The 25,218-nt window shown below is 43.2% G+C and overlaps 1 long non-coding RNA gene across 1 annotated transcript in view; it reads right to left on the bottom strand.

The window, feature by feature from the left end:
• The window catches only part of LOC116782104, a 51,597-nt gene that overhangs the window by 6,670 nt on the left and 19,709 nt on the right, over nucleotides 1–25,218 (bottom strand). The window contains exon 2 of the long non-coding RNA XR_004355116.1: nucleotides 23,872–23,923. This is a non-coding gene — a long non-coding RNA (uncharacterized LOC116782104). The remainder of the gene's footprint in view (nucleotides 1–23,871; nucleotides 23,924–25,218) is intronic.

The raw sequence follows: 25,218 nt of genomic DNA, 5'->3' as shown, positions 1-25,218 counted from the left end.
AGAATTCTTTATTTTTCGAATTGACCTTTACTTTCAGAGTACAGTGTCGTTATCTCGAATTTGAAAAATTAGTTTTGCTGTAAAAAATACTGGTCGTTCTTTTATGATTTTAAAAACGTTACTTCAGCATGAGGTTTTTGAAGTGTCTGATTAATCCTTTTTTTCTTTTCCTAGTTGTAATAATGTTCTGTAGTTGCTGTTCAAGAGCAGCAATATTATTTCTGACGTAAGATAAACGAGGTAGCATGGAATTAAGTACATGGGGGTAACACAATGGAACAGAAAGGAATAGCAATAAAATTCAGTTTACAAAAATTGCATTTTCAACTAATTTGTAGCCAGCTACAGATGAATTGATTTTGCTCAACAATTAATGCAGAGACAAATATTGTTTTTCTTTGAAGGCTAATACTATTTAAGTAATCATTCCTCATCTTCAAAATAATTAATGTGCCACTGACAGCCTTTTAAAATGGCTTGCAAATGCATAACTGATGCTTGGATAGGTATGTATTTGTTCATGGAGATCTACGAGGTGTTCTGGGAATGAAACTAGAGAGGCCATAATTCACATCCTCACATGGAGATCAAACTTCGTGGAAGTTTAACTAGGAATAAATAATAAATATAATTAATGAAATGGCCATCTCAGCTGTACAATCTCATCTCTTAGCGTTGGACTGACTGGCAAATTCCACGGAAGCCTCTCGGATCCAAAAGGAAGCAAAGCTGGGGACCAAGTCAGGTCCTTCTGTCCCTGCAGAACGATGCCCCACCAGCAGGGATAACACCCTTAGCCCTGACTCCTCTCCTCCAGCACAGAATGCCAAGATCCTCCTCACAAATCCAGCCCAAAGCTGTTGGAGCCTCATCCTGCACCCGCACGCGATCCCCAACATGCCGGCCGAGTTTTAACTGGGAATTACAGTGATGTGGTTTTAATTTCCTCCACAGTTTCCAGTTTCCTCACTTCCCAAAAGAGAGCTTTAAAGAGCTTTGCTGTGGAGGGAGCTGCATTTCAGCAGTACATGAAGCAACCACCCTCTCAACTCGCTCGTCAGCCGCTTGATTAATATATGATCACTTATTTCCCTATTATGGAAGCATTCAGGCACTTGGAGCTGTAGCTGGGAGCCCTAGTGTGGTTACAAATGCACAACAATAAATTCTTTCCCCTCCACCACCCCTCAGTGCCGTGACCTTTGCAAAAGTGTCTTCAGCAGGAACGTTTAAAATAAAAACAGGAGGACTTCCTCAAGGCTACCCCTGCAGCACCAAGGCACGGCTCAGGCACCATCCACAGCTTCCCTAAAAGCATGGGATACTCACTGGCATGGCTGGGACTGTTCCAGACACCCTCTGCCAGGCTACTGTGCTCACACAGCATGGCCAGGACCCCACCTGGCAGGTAGGGTGGATGAGAACACCTTGAGGTCTTGAGGGAAAGAGTTCAGCCCTTTTGATGCTGCACCACCTTGCATCAAAGCCAGAGAAAAGGCTCTAAGTCCATTTGTTTTGGTTTTTTTTTATTCTAGGAGAGATGTTGCCTCCAGCACTTCAAAACACTTTGTGGCTCTAGACTGTAAGAGAACTGGTGTAAAATGAGTTGGCACTTGCTATTAATTGTGGGATGACCAACAGGGAAATGCAAAAGAGAGGTGTTCATCTTCCAGCATCTTGTCTTGCGTAACAGCTTTGCTTTCCAGGAATGCTCCCTCACCCCACCACTCCCCTGCAGTTTGTAAGAGCAGTCAGGGAATCAGCTCAGAGAAATGACAGCAATCAAAATATGCCACACAGAAGTGGCAGAAAAGGGGGCTCAGAGCCTGAAGTGACACGAGCTGGGGAAGAAGGCACAGGTTACAGAGGAAAACCTGTCAGTCACAAAAAGGAGAGGAGTCAATCAGAAGGACGTTTAGCAAGAGCATGTAGTGACAGCACAAGGGGGAATGGCTTCAAACTGAAAGAAAGTAGATTTAGATCCAATATTAGGAAAAAATTCTTCCCTGTGAGGGTGGTGAGGCCCTGGCACAGGTTGCCCAGAGAAGCTGTGGCTGCTCCTGGATCCCTGGAAGTGTCCAAAGCCAGGCTGGATGGAGCTCTGTGCAACCTGGTCTAGTGGAAGGTGTCCCTGCCCATGGTAGGGGATTGGAATGAGATGATCTTTAAGGTCCCTTCCAACCCAGGTCATTCTGTGATTCTATGAAGAGCAGCATGGTATGGAGTCAGAAGATGTTTCTCTCCACACACAAAATACAGACAATGATGAGCAAGATTTTGCTCTGCTCATCTTCAAAGTGGAAAATAAGGGCAGTTCCAGGAGTGATTGTACACCAACAGAGATTTTGCTCTGCTCATCTTCAAAGTGGAAAATAAGGGCAGTTCCAGGAGTCATTGTACACCAACAGATCTCTGTTAGCAACTAATGAAAGGCTATCTTAAGTTTCCACAGTAACTTTAATAAAAACTGTTACATGAGCACTTGGAAAGTCACAGTGAGAAAAATACCCTCCTCTTGTGAAATCCATCACCAGGTTTTAAATACAAATTTTTTAATTATACATTTGGAGGTGGGCAGCATAAGATACAGAAACTGAGCTTTGCCATTCGATACCACATTCTTAAGCAAAGGAGTTATTACAGAGAAATTCTTCTCTGTGAGGGTGGTGAGAAACTGTAACAGGTTGCCCAGAGAAGCTGTAGATTCCTCATCCCTGGAAGTGTCCAAGGCCAGGTTGGGACAGGGCTTGGAGGAACCTGGGAGAGTGGAAGATGTCCCTGCCCATGGCAGGGAGTTGGAACTGGATCATCTTTAAAGCCTCTTCCAACCCAAACCATTCTATGATACTATGATTCTATTTCAGTATCTTCTGTGCCTTGTAAATAAGATTATCTGCAAGAAGCATTCACTTTATGGCACAGATTAAATGCAAGAAACAAACAAATAACAGCCAAACAGCACAACTTCTATTTGCACAAAGGTGGGCACTGCTCCAAGCTGGTAATGGGCTAATTAATCTGGCACAATCCCACCATGAAAAATGAACTGCTTTAACACAGGTATTTACCACATGTTTTTAATATCCTGCACTACCTGCCAGCTCCGGGATGCTTGTGGAGGCAGTTGGGCAATTATCAGGGATAGAAGTGGGGCTTGTAGGATTAAAAAATGCCCAAGGAAGTATTTGGAATCCATTAGGGACAGAGCAGAATTGTCACAGGGCACAACACAGGCTGAGCTGAACAATCGTGCTCTGAGAGATTCTTTTAGGAGTACACTTGGGAAAGGGAATTTTGTCACCCCTCCGTAAAACCAAACCAAACACCAGAGATGTGATGGATATAAACCCAAGACTTCTGCAGCAGATCCAAGATAGTCCAGTCACAGTCTGAGCAGGATACTCTGATAGACATGGATTTACCATGAAACCTGGCCTGCCAGAAGGTCTCACCTGCTCCTGCCTCAGTGGGCTTTTTAACTTTTGCTCCAGCATCCACGAGTTTAACCAGAGGGAGCACTGGATCCAGGGGGTCTGCCCAGAAGTCTTACTGAATGTTCTGCAGAGTGACATTTCCCCACCAAAGGGACAGAATTTTAACATCTCCTGGCTCTTGAAAGCAGTCACCCAGCTGTAGCTTTGCACCGTAGAGCAAAGGAATCCTGTGGCAGGAGGGATCTAGGAAATTTCCACTGTTTCCTTTCGCTTGGGCTGTTACCCAAACAGAATCATTAATTTGAGTTTACCCTGTCTCCACTGAACGCAAAAAAAAGCCACATTCTATGTTTATTTCCCCTGCAGGCTGGTTTGCTTAACTTTCTTAGGAAGAGGGGAGGGGCTCCTCAGCAGAAAAGCAGGATAGCACTGAAACAGCAGTTCAGGGAGATAAATTAAGATCCTGTGGCAACACAGCTCTGAAAGAGGATGAGAAGAAATTATATGCTGGAGGGTGTTGTCAGTATATTCCAGGCTTGTGCAAGAGCTACTTGGAAAACCACATTATATGTTGTGCAGAAGCTCATTAGGCTGAATATGTCAAAAAACAGATTCCAGATAAAAATCTCTGGCCAATTCCAAAGAAAAAATTTCTTAATCTAATTTAGAATCATTTAGGTTAGAAAAGATCCTTAGGACCATGAAGTCCAACTGCAAAACATAAAACCCCCAAACTTGCAGGTTTGGAAACACTGCAGCTCAGCAGCAGCAAACTTGAGAAAGAATCCAATGGAGAAAAGCAGACACTGAGAGGGTGAAATTCATCTGACCTGTTTTAGGCAGACTTTTTAGGACAGCACAGATCTCACCCTTCAATCCCCCTCCTATACTGGTTAGTTCTCAGGAGGACTAGTTCAGATGTAGATAATGATCCTTAACCAAATAAATGACATTTTTTCATGAGCCTGAGTGGTGCCTGAGCTACACACTGCAGAATTTCGGATAAACACACTTATCTGCTGTTTCATGTGAAATTCCTTCTCATCTAATAAATTATTTAGCCCTTGTGAAAGGCACTACACTGAAACTGTAGCAGCCAAGAAGTCTTACTTTTGTTCAGGGAGGAAGAAAATAAAACACAGGCAGGCATACCTTCTCACCCCACTCCATCCACGTGCTCCCATCCCACGGGATGGAGAAGGAGAGAACGGCTCACCTGCAGTAGAGGGTCAAAATGAACATTTGTTCCCTCTGCTGAGATGGGCAGGGAAGCTGCCAGTTGTGCAGCTGATCTGGACCCTCTCATGTTCCCCCAGGAGCTGATGGAACATTCTGCATAGATTTCTCTTTTTATAGATGTACAGCTGAAGAGGCAAAAAACCCCCATATCAGCACCTCTTGCCCTCCTTTCAACTCATTCCAAAGATAGTGAATTTTTGTGTATGTGTGTGTGCCTGAATGCCTTTAAATGTACATCAATAAGACTCCTTCTCTATCTCTAATAAGGGATTAGAGTTAACACCACGACAAGCTGTATCAAATGCTTCACACGAACAAGCAGCCAAATGACAGTTTCTGTGAGAACTGTAATTGAATTCACAAGCTGCTGCAAACACCAAACCTCAGCTCTGCTTTTTAGCTCACAGGGGATGGCTGCTGCCCTCCCGAAGGGCTGGAGGTGCCCAAGGGAACCTTGTTGCACCCAGGAGGTGTCAGAGGCAGCCAGTACAGGGCTGCAAGACTGAGAATGAAGGAAAAAGAAAGAGAATGGGTGAGGCAGATGTGCTGGATGTACGTCTGTAGAAGGCAAGAATCCTTTGAAAGGTATTCCTGGCCATGCTCCTCTTTGCTACCCAAGCCAAGGAAGGCCCACACTGACATGAGGCTGCACAGAAAGCCACAGTGAGCACCTCCTAACACAGTTCTCCAACGTGTGCCCCCATCCTTCCTCTCCGGGTCCTGGTGCAGCACCTCTGGGTAAGGAGGACACGAGGCTTCTGCACTGGAATCTGAGCTGATGTGCCCTCAAACAGAGAGTTCTGATTTCACAGAACAAGTAAACTCACATGTTCTTAAAATGCCAAAGCACCCAAGTCACTGCTCCATCATTCTGCAATGGAAGAGATACAATTCCATCCCACATCCCTGCCGCCTTTTTTTCTTTCCCCTCCCCTCCTGAAGGAACTGGTGAAGGCAACTGTTGGCTCTGAGACAGAACATGAGCACAGCTCTGCTCTTCCTCTAATTTCATCTCACAGAGTAATAGAAAAGACCTTACTGGCACACAGGACAATTCACAGTTTAGCACAAGGGAGTAAAAAGTGGCCATGAATAGATCCCATAAAAGAGGGGGGAATGAATCCAGAAGGGCAAGGTGTCCTTCTCAGCAGCTTGTTCATTACTTATAGGCAGTTACTGTATTGGAAGCCTGAAATTCTAACAAGTCAATACCAGAGCTCTGTGGGATTTTTCGTCCCTGACTTCAGTGTCTGTATTTATTGAGTGAGGACTGATGGTGTAGGGTAATGTAATTTTCCAAGCCTTTTCAAAGGAGCAGAGATTAATGAGCAAGGTCAGGCACCAAAGGCACTACACAGTACTTCAAATCCCGCTTCTACACTGTGGTTTTGTGGTTTTTTTGCCTTTTCCCCATCTCATAAAAAAAACAAAATTCCAAACTTTCTAGGTCCCAGGCACTGACTCAGCAACATCCTTTTGAACTTGCTGCTATTTCAGATGAAGGGTGGAGGGGCTGTTCTCCCCTAAGAGAGCAGTTACATGTTCTGACAAGCATCTGACAGGCATCTGACTAAAGTGTAGTTCATTAAGCCTGGCTTGCAGTGGGTTTATTCTCAGGTGTGTAGCAAGGAGAAGGAGTACCCACCTTTTTATAGCCTGTGTATTGATTAATCACACCCACACACCTTTTTATTTTTTTTAATGTGGGTAAAAGCAAGCATGTTTTTCCAATAAAGTCCCTGTGAAAGGAGAAAGCAGGTCCATATTCCAAGCTCTTCATCTACGTCAGGAGGTTATGGAGCAGGGAAGTGAAAATGGTCTCATTATCCTGACAGATGGTGCACTTAACAAACCCACACAGTACAGTGAGGACACAAAGGAAGGTTGAACGTGCTCGAAGTGCAGCACATTTCTGAGCTGTCAGCGAAGTGGTGGCTGTGGGACCACGCTGGTCCACCACCCAAGCTGCTTTCCAGTCCTCAGAGCTGTAACAAATCCTTTTTGGGGCATTATTCCTTCTCCAGAAGGGACTGTTCTCCCTTTTCTCCCTCTCATCCACAACATCTCAGAAAGGAAACTCAGAAAGTGTTGGAATGGTTTGATTCTATAAACATATAAATTTTTATTTATTTGTTTTTTAAAGCAAACCCATGTTAAAACAAAACAAGAAATAAGCTTTATTAATGTGAGTTGTCTGGAAGAAAAGAGGGGTTCCTATTAATCTTATCTTGCTTTTCACCTGGTGCCTTTTAACAACTGCTATTTAAAATCAATTTTATCAGGAAGGGTGGGCATTGATCTAGCTAAGTGTTGCAATGGCAATTAGAAAGTTATTAAACCCAGTGCCAGATAGTCTAATTGACATGAAAATCTAACTGAGGCCAGGGGATAAAAGCTTCCCTCCTGCTTCAGTTGCATGTTCATTGCACACATAAAGCTATCTTAAAAGAATATTAAGGTTGAAAAGTTGAACATGAAGAAGTTAATAAACGACAAACTAAAGTGACACCGCTGTGCAGAATTAACTGAATTCATTGCACGGACGACTTTAATTCTTGACATTGCAACTTTGATAGTGTTAGGAGCACGTTGTCTCCTGGATTTAAAGCAAAAAACCACCCTCTGTTACAACATATGGGCACCCACATGGCTCCTCAGCACGACTGCTTGGATCTGTTGGACCCACCACCTCTCTTTTTAATGCAGCAGCTGACAGTGGTGGGAGCTGCTGTCCTCTCCTTGACTCAGCAGGAAAGGGAACAAGTTGCACGTTTTGTTGGGGGGTTTCCTACAGCATAGGAACGACAAGGCAGTGGAAGGTTTGGGCAGCAGGCTCAGGGGCTTCTTTGCCCACTGATGCCTCCAGATGTGGTGGGTGTTTGTGTTCCACCTCCCCTGTGTCAGCTCGGGTCCAGCCCCATCCCTTCCCCAGCCCGGATTGTCACCACGGTTCCCAGCAGACTTCAGCAGTGCTGTTTCTTTATTTGGCTAGTCCTAGTCCCCACAACTGCCCCAGGGCATTCCCTAACCTCAGAATTCCAGCCCAGCCCGTTCCCACACTAGCTGACTCCCGGTCTCCTCCGGTTCTCACATCCCAGCTCATATTCCTCCCTCCCCGGTCCCAGTTTCCACCCAAAAGTATCAAACGCTGCCCAATACTCCGTGGTTCCAGTTTCCTGATGAGACCTTTGTCATTCCATCCTTTGACCTCCCTGCTCCAGCTTCTGTGACCATCTGGTTCCAAGCAAGGAGGTGCATTTCCTCCTAAACAATTGTGGTCTCTTGGGAACACAGAAGGGGCACCACAATTCCCTCAGCTTCAGTTCCCGACCAAAGCATCGCTTACAGAAGCATGAAGCAGCAATTCAGGAAAACCACGATTTCTTTAAGCCTTGCAAAGACAGTGTTGGTTTAATTTCCTCAGTGTTTACTGTTTGGCTCAGTGATGTTAAGTTTTCACGGAAAAACAAAATAAACTGCTTCCCTGAACTCACACAAACGTAAGACTTTGTCTTTCTAAACATTTATAACTTGGCCAGTTTTGCAACACAGAAAAGTCACATCCCAGATGGCAAATATAACATTTCTGTTCAAAATGACAAAGGCTCAAAGCAGTCAGAAGAAAAAAAGGCCACCAGAAATTGTTTTTAATTGCTAGATGTGCTAACATTTTGTGGGAGCCTCATTTTTGGAAACTACTGGAATGACTTTGCTGAACCCTTCCAAAATAGTTCTGCTTGAGGCAAGCAATCAAAATGACAAATTTCAGCCTGAGCAATTGGATTTTGGCAAGGTTGTATACAACTGAAAAGGGAGCTTTTAACCAGCAGAGTTCAGCAGCTGTTAATTGGCCTTGCCACCAATCCAGATTGCAATAAACAAAATAAATGTATGTAATATGAGTAGAAGAGTGTAAACTAAATGAAATAAAAGTTATGGATAGCTGGAAAATCTTTAAACAGGATCAAAACCAGAGGGTGAACGTTACTCTGCTGGTGTTTTGAGAGCTGCCAACGATTTCTTGAACATTCACACCACGGGGAAAAAATAAAATTGAAAACAGCTGAGTCATTTAAAATGATTACTTGGAAGACAAAAACTAATCAGAGCTCTCCCCCTTACACATTCTGCGTTTGAGGACTTCTCCAGCACTTAGCTCCGCTGCTCCCTTTAAAAATTCTCCAGAAAACCTTTTCCTTTGTGTGGATTTAAACCCCGACGGGCACTTCTGAAGTTCTGCCTGGATTTACAGATGTGTCAGGTTGTCAGTGCTCCTTCCTTCCAAGCTAATAGGACAGAGAGAGAACCACCAAAATCCTTCTTTTTTCCAACCCCATTACATTAAAAACTGCTTTTCCTCTCTCTTAAACGTGTTTCTCTTCTTCCAGGTGTTTCTTTGCTGCTTACTCAGCTGTCTCTTGCTTAAATCTAATCTGGGAAACAGTAAATGTTTTGTGAGACTGGAGAGAAATGGGAGACTTTGGGTGAGGGTCGACCATGACTCCAAATTAGAGCTTTAGTCAGGAACCTTCTTTGGGTGAATAAAAATAAATATATAAATAAAGTATACTCTTTATTAAAGTCCCAGATCAAACTCTGCCTGGGAAAATAGGAGGAGGGAAAAGTAGGCAGATATAGGGAAAAGTAGCACTTGACCTGGCTGGGCTGAAGCAACACAGGATTCTCTAGGGAGGGAGGAAGAAAGAGGAGTGAGATGGAAACACAGCATGTGGGAGACAGTGAGAAAGCAACACAGAGAAGAACTTCCTTGAGGAAAAGATGAAAGGAAAACCTCTTTTTATGAAGACAGGGAAGAAAGTAAGGAATCACTGCCAGAATAGCTGCGGTGATGTGTTTTCTGCTGCTTGCCTCAGTCTGTGCAACCTCTTCTGACCAGCAAAAAAACAGAATATTTGGGGTTTTTTAAACAAAAAAACCACAAGCTTTCTTCTGAAACAAGTCACCTGGGGGAGCAGAACACCCTGGGGTATTTTTGAACTGCCTGAATTGAAAGTCTACATTGAGTTTTGGTTTTTCCTGGCACGCTTGGTCGAGCTTATCAAGTGTTTTGTCACATCCAGACAGCAGCACTTCCAACAACAAAAGGTATCCCTGACACTAGCAAAGGTTTCTGGCAGCTCTGGGCTGGATCACTCCCTATCTCAACAATTATTATAAATTTATAAAACAATATAAATGTTATAATTTTATAAAACAATTATAAAGTCAACTGAAATTTTAAGTTCTGATAAACCAAAGTCAAGGCTTTACTCAGCCTTTTTTGCTGCTTGGCCAGAGACCTCACAACACAGCAGAATAAAAACAGCTGCTCTCTATCTCAGCTCAGGGTTAATTAGATGTTGGTTCCTATTCTGCAAGTTCAATCAAGAAATTTGCCCCCAAATATGTTTCATATACTACATAATCCTGCAGAAAACTACTTACAGCCACAGAAAATTACTGTAATGTCCAAAGAGTTGTGGGAAGCCTGAAACAAGATTTATGGGAGTTATAAAACCTTTCCATGCCAAGTTTCAAGCAAATTTGAATCTATTTATATTTTTGGAGAAGAAAACAATAACTTCTTAGTGATCTTGCATAGTACCCACTCCAAAAATAATGGCAGTTGTGGATGTGCTCACATTTAGGTTCATTAAAACCTGAAATTTAGAGTTGGAATTACAAGCTCACACAAACAGGTATATGGAAAGAAGCTACAAAGAAGCACCAGTATCCCTCAATGCAGCTTTCTTCACTGGCTTTTTTTGCATGCATCATCCTCTACTGAAAAAAGATAAAGAATTAATAGAAGGAAAAAAAATAAGTATTCTAATTCCAACTCACTCTGGACCTCAGCCAGTCCACCATGTAATAGCAAAATGCTAATGTTGGCTGCAGTAATCTTCTTAAGATGATGAAAAGAGACCAAAAACCTACACTAATTCTGCAGCCTCTGAGAACAGCCTTTAGACTGTGTTGTTCACAAAGTTTGCCTGTGGCATGGGAGGAACGGGGGGAAATTGCCAAAAATTACATTTTCTTTTTGATGCTCTTCCATAATGGAATGGGGGTTTTTTAGCTGAGAGACCTCCAGAGGACTCCCATCTCATGACTTAGCCTCTTCTTTTGTATTTCCGTGGTCCCTCATTAAAAACCCATAAATATTTGAACAACAGTTGTGCCACTTTTCTCTGGCACGGGGAACGGTTCCAGAGAGGTGCAACAGCCACTGCAAAGCCCACCAAAACCTCCAAAACCTGGGCAGAACAGCTCCAAGTCCTGCACCTGGTCCCACTGGGCACAGGCCACAGGATTGTTTATGGATCATTACTCTCCACGTTTTCTTTCCACTGGAGTCTGGCAAAGCCATTTCTTTCTCTTTAATTTGACAGAGAAAGGAATTTATAAGGCAAAGGCTTGAGTTTGTCTGAGGAGAGACAAAGTGGTGCTGATGGACAGAGTGGTGACTCATGATTGACTGGCAAAGCCCTCTGTGCCCTCTGCTGACAGCATCCATCACCCTGTGACAAAAAGGTCCAAAACTACACATCTTCCATTTGTCTTCTTACCTTCTTGGCTTAAAAAAAAGAAAAGAAAAAAAGCTAGGAATGATTTTTTTTTCCCCAGCTTCTCCTAGGCAATCGCACGTCATTGCCTCCCAGAGGCAGAGCTCACAGGAGAGACACGGAGTTTAGTTATGAGGATTCATGGGAAAGGTCACCAAGAAAATTCTGCTGGTGAAAAAATCCAGCTGTCTGCTTTCTGAACACCATCAGGTGAGATCACAACACAACACACCCTGTCTGCTGGGAATTAGTTTGCTGCTGCCAGACCAAGAGGTGGCTGCTTCAGGACACCAAACAGCCTTGGGTCCAGCTGCCTCAGCCCTGTCTGGATGTCCTGCCCTAGGGGGGTTCTGCCCCCTGGTTATTTGAGGTGCAAAGGAGGTTATTTGATCCTCACCTGTGCTGTATGAACATGTATAAGCCAGGATAGGAATATATAGGTTGGATATTAGGAAGAAATTTTTTACAGAGAGAGTAATCAGCCACTGGAATGGGCTACCCAGGGAGGGGGTGGATTCTCCATCCCTGGAGGTGTTTAAGGTGAGACTGGATGTGGCATCAGTGCCATGGGCATGGAGGGGTTGGATCAAGGGTTGGACTTGATGATCTCAGAGGTCTTTTCTAGCCCGTTTGATTCTGTGATTCTATGATATGTGCTCCACCATTCCCCAGGATGGGGCCCAAATGTAACACTGGAGGTCTGGAATTACATGTGTTTTCCTCAAAGGTACCACACCTGATAACCTACATTCAAGTCTGAAATCAGTCTGAGGCCAGGGGAGTGAACTTATCTTCATGCTTAATTAATCTCTCCACTCCTGCCCCTCTGTTCAGCTGCAACACACAACAGAGAACCCAGCCCAGAATCTTCTCCATAGCTAATTCCTGCTGCCTGACAGAAACCTGGGTCAGAAACTCTCTGCAGTGTCCACAGGGACCATAAGCCAACTTTTAGGTGCCTATCAGCAGATCTGTAACTTAGATTAGAAACTGCAGAGCCACTGTTGGATTAGCACAGACACATAATGAATTCCAAAATCCCGCAGTAATGTATCGTGATTCTGGCAATTAGCCTGGATTTTAATTAGTTTGTGCTAATGAATATATTTGTACATGTCCATTTTTTTTATTGGCAGCTTTTAGAGGAGTAATAAATTGGTCACTGTGGAGTGCCAGTGTTTCACTAAAACCTAAGAAATAATTAATGCTTTCTCCACCTAGAGTCAACCAGCAGTCTCAGGGGTTTTTAGGTATAAATTAGAATGAAAGATGAGATACTCAAAATACAGTCAGAGCACTCATTCATCAACTGTGATTAAATATTGTTACTGGGAGACCCTGGAGAAGTGCTGAGAGCTGAGTTCCAGTCTCTGGACTTCCCACATCATCTCCCAGGAGCTCCCAGAGCACCCTGCCCTATTTTCCGCTGTGACTCCTGAAATGCCTTTTCCATATCTGGTGCTATCCCTCATTCTTCTTTTCTTCAGAATTCTTCCCTGGAAAATATTTTTCTCAGTCCTTCCTATTCGTAACTCACTGTGGGCTGGGGGAAAACTGAACCAACACCAAATGTGCTTGGCTAAAGCAAATGTTTCCATCAGATCCAGCATCCCAGCTACAAAGACCTCAAGCCAGAAAATATTTGGATGGTTTCAAATCCATACTTTTACAGAGAAAATGGCTGTGAGAGCTGGCACGAGGGAGGAGGATCAGCCAAATCTAAGTAAGGGTAGAGTTGTTTGAGATAGATTTAAGGTGAAATTAAATGACCAAGTCCAAAACTGACATTCTGAAAAACCTTGTTGAGCATCCACTTAACTCCAGAGACAGTGCTCTAGATAGAAATATTTTTATTTTTATTATTCTTTTTATTATATTTTATTATTTATTATTAATTTTAGTATTACCTACAAATTCCTCAGCCTTGACAGAGCTGAGCAAATTAGAAGCCTAAATCGGATGAAGATCTACAAACAGATCTTTTTGATCTCTCCAGAGATCAAATGAGCTCTCCAGAGAAGCTCATTCTGACAAGCATCATGTCACAAAAGACCACATTTTTCTGTTGACAACAAACTGATCTTTATGTCTCTCACACAGGTCTGTCACACCCACAGAGCCAGGCAAGAAGAATTTCAGCCCTAACCTGTAGAGAGGGAGAGAGTTTAATATTATTATTATTATTATTATTAATAATAATAAAAATAGGAGTGCTCTCTCAGCATAGGAACCCAAGACACACGTGAGCTGACTTTGAGACACCCTTCTCTTCCCTTGCACAAGCTACCAAAACATTTTAAGATCCTGGAATCCACTCTAAGCACCAGGACTGAAGGTGAAGTGCTGTCCTGGTTCCTGCTGCACCATCTAATTCCTTCCTCCAGCCTTAACTGCCTTTTGTTCTGGTCACTTGTTCAGCAAAGGACCACATCTCCATCATGTCTGTAACACTCCTGCTGCTCTAAATTCTGGTGCCTGCTCACACAAGGGAGCTTGATAACACCAAATTACAAGCTAATTTTGGAGCACGGAGCTAAGTGCACGAAGACAGCTGTGTGCTGCAAATTAAAGTCTTAAAAACCTTCAGAAAAAAAAATGATTAATCATTTAGCAAATCACCAACAGACGAGGAACTCTTAAGTAGAGAAGTATTTTCATTCCATTTACAGACCCAAGCTTTCTGGAAAACTAAACCAACAGAACAAAGCAAAAGCCTGTGGTGTGAAGTAAAGCAGATCGTGTGTGCAGTCAAAAGAAAAGTGATGTTTCCACAACAGTAAATCCTGGTAACCACTGTTGTGCATTGATTGTGTTCCTCTTTCATTTTTCACTTCCAGTAAATTAACAAAAAACATGCTGCTCAGCTATATCCACCTCTTGTAGCCTTTTAATCATTTGTTGTGAATGTCTGGGAACATGTATAAATTGATCTCCAACTTGTTGAAATCAGCTCAGCTCCATGAAATTCCAATATAAATACTCCAGCTTATATATATGCCATTGACTCAACAGCCCCAAACCATCCTTGACGACGTGGGGGCAGATTAACTTCAGAGGTAACTTTATAGGGTTTTTTCCCCGGGTTATCTAAGGACTGGCTTGACCCTGTGTCCTTCCTTTGGGTTTCTACCAGCACCAAAGCAGAGCTGAATTGCTCCTCCCAGGAGTATTGATGGCAGCAGGTTTTCCAATCCCTGCACATTTGTGGAAGGCAGCCAGCAACGTGTCAGCTCCGTGCCAGCCATGGAAATAGGGCTCCCTCTCCCCTGGTGCACAGTCAGGCAGCACACTGATAATTACAGACTGATTTCCAAAAGAAATATGGCACTTGTCAAAGGCATAATTTCAGTGCTGTCTTTCCTCATTAACACTTGACAGGAACTCCAGCGTGTTTATGAGTCACACAAAAGGCAAAAAGCCACCAGCATCACCAAAGCTTTATTTGCTTTTTCTTAATTTAATTTGCTCTTAATTTCTAATAGCTGAATTGTGGGGGTTTTTTTTCTGATGACCTAGGCTAACTTTTACAGCCAGTTTCTCAGAAAGGAGCAGGGCTATTACCACCTTTCAGGTGCTCAAATGCCCACTGAATTAGGCAGCTCCTAAGTGCCAGGGGCGCAGTGCAGCAGGAACTGCAGGGAGCTGGATCCAAGTCACTCTGCTGTTGTTTGAAAGGACAAAACTGAGACAAAATCTTACCCAGCAGGGAAGTAGGGAGTGGCTGCCAGCTAAGGGTGGAAACCAAGAGTCAGAAAGGCCAAACGAGGGGTGTAACAGGCCACTGAGTTTTGGAAAAGACCTCTGAGATCGAGTCCACCCTGTGCCCGATGCCCACCTTGTCCCCCAGCCCAGAGCACTGAGTGCCACAGCCAGGCCTTCCTGGGACACCTCCAGGGATGGGGACTCCACACCTCCCCAGGCAGCCCCTGCCAAGGCCTGACCACCCTTTCCAGCAAGAAATTCCTCCTGATGTCCAACCTGAGCCTCCCCTGGCACATCTTGAGGTTGTTTCCCCTCGTCCCCTTGTTGCTGGTTGCCTGGGAGAAGAGTGACCCCCACCTTCCGTCAGTGCAAATACAGCAAAAAAACAAGGACAAAGGAGCACATTGACACCCTTTTTTGCAGGCAGTTCCACTGCTCCTCCATTTTCTTCCTGAACCAGGTTTTCCTGACAGTATGGAAAGGCTCCAGATGTGTTTGTGGGGGTTATTAGCACCCCCCAAACCAACAGAGCTGGGATTCTCTATTAACCGCTGAAGCTAAGTCACAAATTAGAATAATTCATGATGATTTCCTTAGGCTGCTTCTAATCTCAGTACTGCAGGAATGCTGCAATTCTACTAATTTCTGCCTCCTGCAAAGGAGCAGACAGTCAGTGACCACATATAAGTATATAATATAATTTTATACACGTGTTCATGTCCCACATTCTAGAAATGCAGCCGAATTTTTGGGTGAACCCAGTTTGAGCCCATCCCCTGTAAACAGGCACACAAGGTTCCCAAGAGGTATTGCAGGCACTGTGTCCAAAACAAAGATCCCATAAATTAATCAAGCTATTCCTGTAGCAAGCTGGAAAGAAAGAGATGAACCGGGGGCAAGAATTGTTATTGTTATCTCTATTTTTAAATACTTGGAAGACACTCAGTTACTATGGTGGTGAGGACCATATAAGTACCTAGACAGTGTAGCAGGAGTCCTAAGTGTGAGGATTTTCCATCTCAAAGGTGCCAGCTAGATAGGACCTTTTCCTCTATAGGGAAAAAAAAAAAGGGGGGGGATAAATATATTCTGAAATAATTTCCTATTTTTAAGTCCTTAAAAAGCAAGTTTAAAAAGCTGAAATTGTTCTGCTATGGTTGTGCTGTTCTGCTATGGTTTGTTATTTTTCCCTGTGGGACTTCTGCATTTAATTTTCTCTCCTGGTACTTTCTTGAGATAGGAAACCATTCTTTTCCTCTCCAATGCAGTCCCAGGAAGAAAAAAATCAAAACAAAACATGCAAGAAAAAAGCTGCATAATTAACATTATATACCAACATACAGACAGACACCCTTCATGTGCATAGTGCTGCAGTCTTTGTGTGGGAAGATGGACTTATTTGGGAGTCATGAGAGTAGCTATAAATGATACACAAAATGAAAACTTGTGGGGAATTCCAAAGACAGGGCACAGGCCAGACTACACGAGCGCTGCTATTAATTGATGAAGCTTTTAATACAATGCTTTAATTTTTTTTAAATATTCTGCCTAAACATTTAAACATGAAAGCTTCTCATCAGCAGACGAAGTGCAGCTGTAATGCACAGTATCAAAGCCAACTTGTGAGATAACAGAAAGAATAAGAACAATATCTGCTCTCTTAGAAATATTACTTTGGATTAGTTACACTGATTAAACCCCACCACAGGTGTGTGAACAGACAGGTGAAGGGTGTGAAGGGGACAGGTGAAGCAGACAGGTGAAGTCCCAGTGAAGAAGGTGTCTATGTTATCTCCTGCTTATCCCTGGCCTCCAGAAATGGAAATTCAGCTCGGAGAGGAAATGAAGTTCATGGATAACTCCCCTCTCTTCCTCTCTGCATCCTCCCTAGGGAAGATCTGTGAGCAACCCAAGAGCCTTGTTATTAAAGACTCGGTCTGCCTTCAGCTGAGACGTGCTGGCTGCCTGGAGGGATGGATGGGCAGCTCCTGGATAAACACACCAGCCTGGGAAAGGGGAGAGACACACACTAGGAGAGTTCCTGAGACATATTTGGTTTGGTTCTGGCTAAACTTTCTGTGTAGCTGTGCCCAGGCAAGTGCCTAAAATAAAAGCAGATAAGTTTTCCTGCAGTGTTTTTTGCCATGCCTTGAGAGGGGATTTGTCTAGAACTGATCACTTGGTGAATTTTTCTCCACTCTCAGCTACACATCACGGTGTTGAGTTCTCACAGGGTTTTTACACCTTTCCCTGAGCCTGAGTGATCTGTACATGACCCAATACAACTTATGTAACTCTGCTGAGGGTTCAAACACTTTTGCACTGAGGCTTTGTGAAGGTGGTGTGTTCTTTGGTGCTTGCACACACGTCTAGGAATGCTGCTGAGACGCAGATTTTCTATTTTAAGAGATGAGGGGTGAGGTACAACAAACCATTCTCCTCTCACTTCCCAAATTCCCACTGGTGCCAGCTAGATTTGTGTGAGATAGGACAGAGTTTGGCTCTGGATAGAGACTGAGAGAAGGAAAAGAGAGGCTGCATTACTGGCAGAGATCGTATTCCATGAAGCACCACTTTTAAGGGACGAGGGAATTTTAGAACATCCCAGTGAAAAGAGACAATGCAAGGTAATTTTCCTCCCAACACTCAACCTAACACCCAGGAAAACTCACTATTAATTAATTATCTTCATACAATACTCCCCATTGTAACTTCTGATTAGTGCTGTGGGGATGAAATATTAGAGAGGAGCGGTCTGAAAATGTTGGGGGTTTTTTTTACATTGATTCAGCAGCTGCTTGCAAAACCCAGTTCATCTTTTGCCACACAAGCAGTGTTTTGTGGGAAAGACAAAATGCACGGGCATTGCAACGCTGCAGCTCAGGCACTGCCCCCTCCTGTGACTAAGGAATGTGACCTCTAGACCCTGGAAGACAGAGCAAACCATGTTCCATGAGATCCTCTGAATATTTATACGAATTTCCCTCATGTGTTCCCTCCCTCTTTTTTTCCACAAGTAAGTTTATTTGTAGGGCTGTTCCCAAAAACAGCACATTTTTTTTATGCAGTCATTGGAGAATATTAGTGGAAAATTAATTTTGAGTTCCTAAACAGATATTTATATTAGGCCATCCTACAATAATGATCCTGGCCTCCAGCCAGGAACTGAAGCTCTGTTAAGCAAAGCACTCTACATAAATAACTAGGAAGATGATTATTTACTCTGTCGGACCTGGAAAGGGTTTTTTATTCCTGAGTGCACTCTGAACAAAGAGCAGAATTTCCTGAATTTCTTGAGTAGAGGAAATAGGTGAATGGAATGTTGATAATATTAAAAGATGCATATCCCTCTACCAAGAAAGATTACTAGAGAGAGATCTCTATTCCCCCACTGTTTTACAATTCTTTACCATGTTTTCTAGAAGCATTTGGGTTGAAGTGAGTTTAGATGACTCCATTTTAGCTGTAGCATATAAGAATTTACTTTATTAACTTCACTGTATCTTTATCCTTATGTAGAGGCATCCCATGGAGAGGATAAAATGCGGAGTATTTATTCATTTGTAGTTTTCTAGGTGGCCCAAAAGCACAGCTCATACACTGACAAGTGCTTGGGAATGAGGAGAAACTGAAAAGAAGGGATTCACCTTTCCAGTATAACTGAAATCATGCCATGATTGGCCTGATCCACCATGACAACTACAATTTTCGTTTCACTCAGAGCCAGGAAGTTACAGAATTCATCCCATGAAAACCCATATTTTGTTATTATAAATACCCACATTACTGAATGCTAAATCTGATATTCCAAGAAAATTATTAACAGATGCCAATTAATAACCACATGCTCCGGGTACTTGCAGAAGAAAGAGCGAGATCTATTAATAGGAGAAAGAGCAATTCTAAATCCCAAGATGGAAATAATTGGTTCTGATGCAATTGTTTCCCTGGCAGTTGTGCTGGGCTATTAAAGAGTAGATTGTATGATAGCAGCTTGCAAATTACATTGCAAAAAAAAAAACACCAAAAACAAAAAAAAAACCACAGGGCAATGTGAAACAGAACAAGAAGTGACAAGTGTTAACCTACAAAGGAACTCTGTGACATTGCTGAGGTAGTAAGAATAGTAAGGGAGGAACATTCTGTTTTCATTTAGGATGCATCTGCAAACATGATTGTCCCAGCTAATCAAACCAGGTGAGCAAAAAAGGAAATTACAGCTTCTTGTCCCACACTGAGGTGCATGGGGATAGTACTGCTCTTTTGCCCTTGGATTTTCTACCACAGAGAACAGCTTTATATCATAGAGCTTAGAAGTTAAGTTTGCAGCTGTATTCACAAATAAATAGCTCTTGAGTTTCAGGTAGACTGAGGTCCTTCAAGATCCAAAGGGGTTATGGCAGCTACAGTTATATGGCTCCTGTGTACAAGTTGTTTTTATTGCAGGTGCTTCTGTACACAGAGTATTGCTGTGTGGAATAATTACATTATTAGGGTGGTGTTGCTTTAAAAATAGTCCTTTGACCATTTTTCACCCAGGAAAACTAGTTTATGTGATTTACTCCAAATAATACCTTTGTTCTTCCCACTCTAACGACAAAATTAAATTACATACACTTTCCTGACAGCAGTAGAGGATGTTTTGGATGGAAATGCTACTCAGCATTACACAGTGCCCACTGATGCACCAGAAACTCTTCCATGCACTTCACCTGCCACGGATGCACCATGAGAGCACATTGTAATGCCACATGAATCACCATCTGACTTTGATCATAACCCATAAAAGGAAAAACTACAACTTGTTTAAAAGATCAAGATTGACAAATGTCATCTAGGACTTGACCAGCACCCAGCAAGGCCATTAAAGTTTAACAGCAAAACCCTTAATGTGAGTAGAAGTTACTCCAACATGAGTTATTCTGCAGTATTTATAATACTGATACAGTTTCAAGAACTACCAGGCTTGTTGCTGCATAAAACCCAAGAAGATATGCTGGTGCATTTTATAGGAATATATCTCACATGGATGACAAGATGGGGATCAGGACTTGTCAGCATGGATTCACTAAAGGTAAATCATGCTTGGCCAACCTGATTCCTTTTGATGAAACAACTCCTGGGTGGATGAGGGGAGAGCAGTGGACATTGTCTACCTCAGCTTCAGCAAGGCTTTCAAAACTCACTCCCACGACATCCTCGTAGGCTAACTCGGGAAGTGAGGGCTGGATGAGGGGACAGAGAGGTGGAATGAGAAGTGGCTGAAGAGCAGATCCCAGAGGGTCATAACCAGTGGCACAAGGTGAGGTGGGAGGCCTGTCACTAGTGGTGCCTCCAGGGTTCAATACCGGGCCCAGAATTGTTTAACTTGTTTGGCAATGGCCTGGATGAAGGGGCAGGTGCCTCCTCAGCAAGTTCACTGGTGACACGAAGGTGGAGGGGTGGCCAGTACCCCAGGGAACTGTGCAGCCCTTCAGGAGGACCTTGACAGGCTGGAGAGATGGGCAGGGAAGAACTCTCTGAAATTCAAACAACGCCAAATGCAGGGTCCTGCACCTGGGGAAGAACCACCCCAGGCACCAGCACAGGCTGGGGATTATCTGCTGGGGAGCATCAGGAAGAACGTTGCCAGCAGGTCAGGGAGGTGATCCTGCCCCTCTGCCCAGCCCTGGGGGGCACATCTGCAGGGCTGGGTCCAGCTCTGGCTCCTCAGGACAGAAGAGACATGGAGCTGCTGGAAGACGATTCTCCTGTGGAGATGCTGAAGGGATGGAGCATCTCTGGGAGCAGGAAAGGCTGAGGGAGCTGGGGCTGTTCAGCCTCCAGAGCAGACACTGAGAGGGGACCTCCCCCAGGTCTGTAGGGGCTGCAGGGAGGGGCAGAGGATGGACCAGGCTCTGCTCGGGGGGGCCCAGCAATGGCACAAGAGGAACGGGCAGGAACTGATGCCCAGGAAGTTCCAGCTGGACATGAGGAAGAACTTCTTTGCTGGGCAGTGACCCAGCACTGAACAGAGACCAGAGAAGGTGTGGAGTCTCCCTCACTGGGGATATTCCAGTATCATCTGGGCACAATCCTGTGCCATGTGCTCTGGGATGGCCCTGCTGGAGCAGGGAGGTTGGACCAGGTGACCCACTGTGGTCCCTTCCATCCTGACTCATCCTGTGTGGATGCAGCAGAGCAGCTCCTTCTGCTGGAAGGGAGGTTTGCTGAGAGCCACCACTGCTGCTGTGGGGGGAGGAACTGAACACAATTAAGGATATCCTGGTGCTGCCTAACGAAGGTCAAACAAGAACATGCCTTCCTGTCCATCAAATCTACCACTGCTATAAAAGGAACCTTCAGAGACTGAATTTCCCTGGATGCTGCACAGTGACAGCAGGGCCAGACACTGTCTTCAAAGAGGGACAATGCTGATTGCCACGGTCATTAGTTTTATTTTCCTCAGTTTCAACCTAGCCCAGAGGCAGACCCAAAATTCATTTTCTGCTGCAATGCACGAACAAAGCTTGACCCACAGCAGTGTCTCACCGTGTGAATCAAACTCTGAGAACAGCCAAGCATTTTTATTTGTTGTTTGGGCCAGTTTTCAGCAGTTTTCGTGATCTGTAAACAAGAGCAAGAACAGCAACCAGACTAATTTGCCTTTGCAAACATTGTCGTAGCACGACTTTTTTCCTCTTTCTTTCTTTTCAATAAGATGAAAGGGTTTTTTGTTTCTCCACCCTCCCCCCTTGTCAACGAGAGGGAAACAAGAGGGAAAGTTTCCTTCTGACAGGGAAACAAACACTCAATGAAGATGCTAATAACATCTAAGATGTGGACATATTGCAGACTTCTGGCCAAAAAACATGTAAAAAAAAAAGGATTTATATTGTGTATGAAGGTTTACAGCACACCCCAATTTTCAGAGCAATAAATCATGTCTGCTTGAGTTCTAACTACACAGAGCTAATAAGGACAAAGAGTTATACATTTCTGCTTCTTTGATTTAGAATTCAATCTCAGGTTCAAAGTTCTGATTCTGCTTTATTTTTATGCAAGCATGTGGGTTGAGGAGATCAGAGGAATCTATTCCATCTCCCCTGCTGCTCCTGTATTTTATGTAGGTGACAGCTTTTCTGTTATAATTTCATTACAAAAAATAATTGGTATCTATTTGCCCAAGATTAACTGTGCATCTGCCTCTATATTATACAAAAAATTATGCTACTACCAGAATCATATATATTTGTGAATTAATGACACAGCTCCTGCTCACTCAAAATCCCCGTTGAGGAAAAAAGAATTTGCTTTTAAAGAGGCTGCAGGATCAGTAAATCTAAGCTAAACCTGACAACAGGACCATTTTATATGTGAAGAAATTTTCTATTTGGGAAGAAACTCAAGGCAAATGAGCCCAGTTCAAAATGTGCTCAAACAGTAAAGAGAAAAACAAGCTTCCAAAGCTGCCCCAATGGCTGACATAATTTTGCTTGCTTTCCTTTCCTGTTAACTTGGGAATGCAAATTGCTTTGCTGTCAGGGTACATTTGTTCCCACTAATTCAAGACACTATAACAAGCCAAAATATATAATTTTTTTTTTATTTTTTTTCTTCCACTCCAAATTGTGTTTTATCCTACTGAGAACATCGTCCACGGATTTCATTTACTGTAACATTATGCAAACAGCCCTTACGGGAAAGTCACCTCCCTGCAATAGGAAAACTATCCATAAAGGAGGCTCTTAATGCTTTAGGATGTGTTGGCTCAAAGGGCCAAAAAATTCTGTTTAGACCAACACTTAAAGGCCAAAATGCATATCCCAAATAACTGCTCGAATAACCCATTTGGAAAACCCTGGGCTTTTCAGAGGATTCTTCCTGCTTTTCAGTAGATGGGACACCAGAACACATCCTTCTAATTGGAACTGGATGAGCAAACAGAAGCAGAGAGGATATTTGTATAGTTCAATCCTCATCCTGTTCATGAATATCTTCCAACTGATGCTGCCTCATTTTCAGCTGGGTATATAATAAAACTGATCAAATTGCTCTCCTTTGAAAAATGATAACTGGATTTTGATAATTTCATCATTTGTATGTAAAGCACTTCTGCTCCTGCAGGAAATAAAATGAGATTTCAGCTAAAAAAACAAAACAAAACAAAACAAAACAAAACAATTACTGTTTTCCCTGAAAATTCAGTTTTGCATTTTTCATGGGGTGGAGGGGAAAAAAAAAAAAAATCAACATTTCCCAATTAGAATTGTTTGTGCCACTTAAAGGGCTGAGATTGGTTTCTTCCAGCTCCTTTGTCAAAGTCTGAAAAAACCCAATGAGTCACCCCCTTAGAGCGGTGGGTACGAGTCCAGATTCACTGCTGAAAAGTGCTGAAGTTCAGAGCCTGTTTGCCATCTGCTCCTTCCATGTGAGCCACTCCATGCACAGCCTCTCTCTACCAACACTCTACACAAAGTGGCTTCTAACTTTGGTACCTTAGTTATGGGCCTAAAATCAGGGGGGGATGAATCAGACCACAGAAATTATGTTCATGAGCAAGTCCCTTGTAACCAGATTATTTCTCTTCACCTTCCCCAATCACAGAGAAGCTGCTCATAATGCTTAACCTCATCTCCTTGTGTCCTTTTCCCACCTTGGTGTCCTTTTCCCACGTACCCAATCTTGCTTCAGCCTCATTTTTATCTGTTCTGACTTCTATGGAGTCCTTTGGTTTACCACAGTACGTGCTCAGAATCAGGTCTCTGCTTTAGTAAAGGATTCAAACATACAAACAGAAGGAAAACCAACCCACTGAAGCCCTTCCAGTTTTTAAAACACGGCCAAAGGCAAAGATATGAAAGCAAAGCCTTTTGCTACCAGACATTTATCAAATATTTTGGCTCAATTTTACTCAATATTCTCCATCAAGGAATAAAGTCTCCTCTTACCATTCTCACCAGATGTCTTGTCTTTTCCATTTGTAGCTCCGGTTCCTTGTCTCTGTCAGGGGAAGAAAAAAAAAAACAAACGAAAACAAGTGGTTAGAACACACTTTGAACATGCATTTTCCCCTTGGAATACTGGAAGTTACACCTGGATTTCTCCTATTTATGTTGGATGGTCATTCACTCTCAGGAAACATTGCTTTAAACACGACCAATCAGAACAAATACTATTTAGAGGATGGATTTGATGATCTTGGAGGTCTTTTCCAACCTAACAAAGGATTTATATTCTCTGATTTAGGCACAGCTGCATCACTGTGTGCCCCTGGATAAAATTATCCCACGTGAACGATGGGATATGTGTAATGAAGCTTCCAGCAGTGCAAGGGTTTGAGCTACAGCCCATCATCTCATCTCCTCAGCTCCCTGCTGTGCCTCCCTGTCCATGACTCAGGAGGATTACAGGGATGCTGTGAGGTTTTGCAGGGAGAAAATTCTAAGGGCCAAAACCCAACTAGAAGTTAATCTGGCCAATGCCATTAGAAAAATGAGAATGTTCCTGTAAATACATCAGCAACAAAGGAGAATCTCCTTCCTTAGGAGATCCATTTTCTGCTTTGGCCACAGGAGAAGATGGAACTTCCCACTTCAGCTCACTCTGTCCAAGGAACAGCCTCCTGACTTTCCATGAAACCAAGTGATTTAAGTCACCAACAGCACTGCAGTCCAAATATTCACAGGGGCAGAGCTGGACTAGTGTGGTTACACTGCCAGGGAACTTCCCAGCTTAGGAATGGTCACTCTGTGAAAATTGTTCTGTGTCCCCTAGAAAACATCTCACAGGCACTTCAGCATCTTAAGGTACTTTGGCAAATATGGTAAAACTTACATTTCTTATGCAAAATTATTCATATTTGTTTAAAGAAATCGTCCTCTGGGGTTGTACATGTAAAAATCCAGGAGTATTAAACTCAGTGAGTAAATCCAGCTGCATTCAGCCATCAGAGGCAGAGCACCCTCCTGCATGGGGGAAGTTAAAACAGCTACAGCAGCACTGCAAACCAAATGCTTTGTACCAAGATATGGACAATGTTGATTTTCTAATGAAAATTCATGCAGACAGATTTATCTGAAGTGTGTATATATATATATATTTATCTGGTTAAAACTTCTCTGCTCCTCTGGTTTCTGCCCTTCATCCTCCAAAGCAGTGGTAATTTCAAGGTACTTTTTGTGTATGGAGCTGATCACGATGCCCACACAAAACCTTCATGTGTCCTTAGCTCTGACACAGAAGGGGGAAAGTAAGTTCTTCCACCCCCTCAGGAGAGTACAAGAGCTGCACATGGT

This window comes from Chiroxiphia lanceolata, chromosome 2 (genome assembly GCF_009829145.1).
Source record: "Chiroxiphia lanceolata isolate bChiLan1 chromosome 2, bChiLan1.pri, whole genome shotgun sequence".
Lineage (NCBI taxonomy): Eukaryota > Metazoa > Chordata > Aves > Passeriformes > Pipridae > Chiroxiphia > Chiroxiphia lanceolata.
The sequence above is the reverse complement of the archived record's forward strand: the minus strand, read 5'-3'. Positions and strand labels throughout refer to the sequence as shown.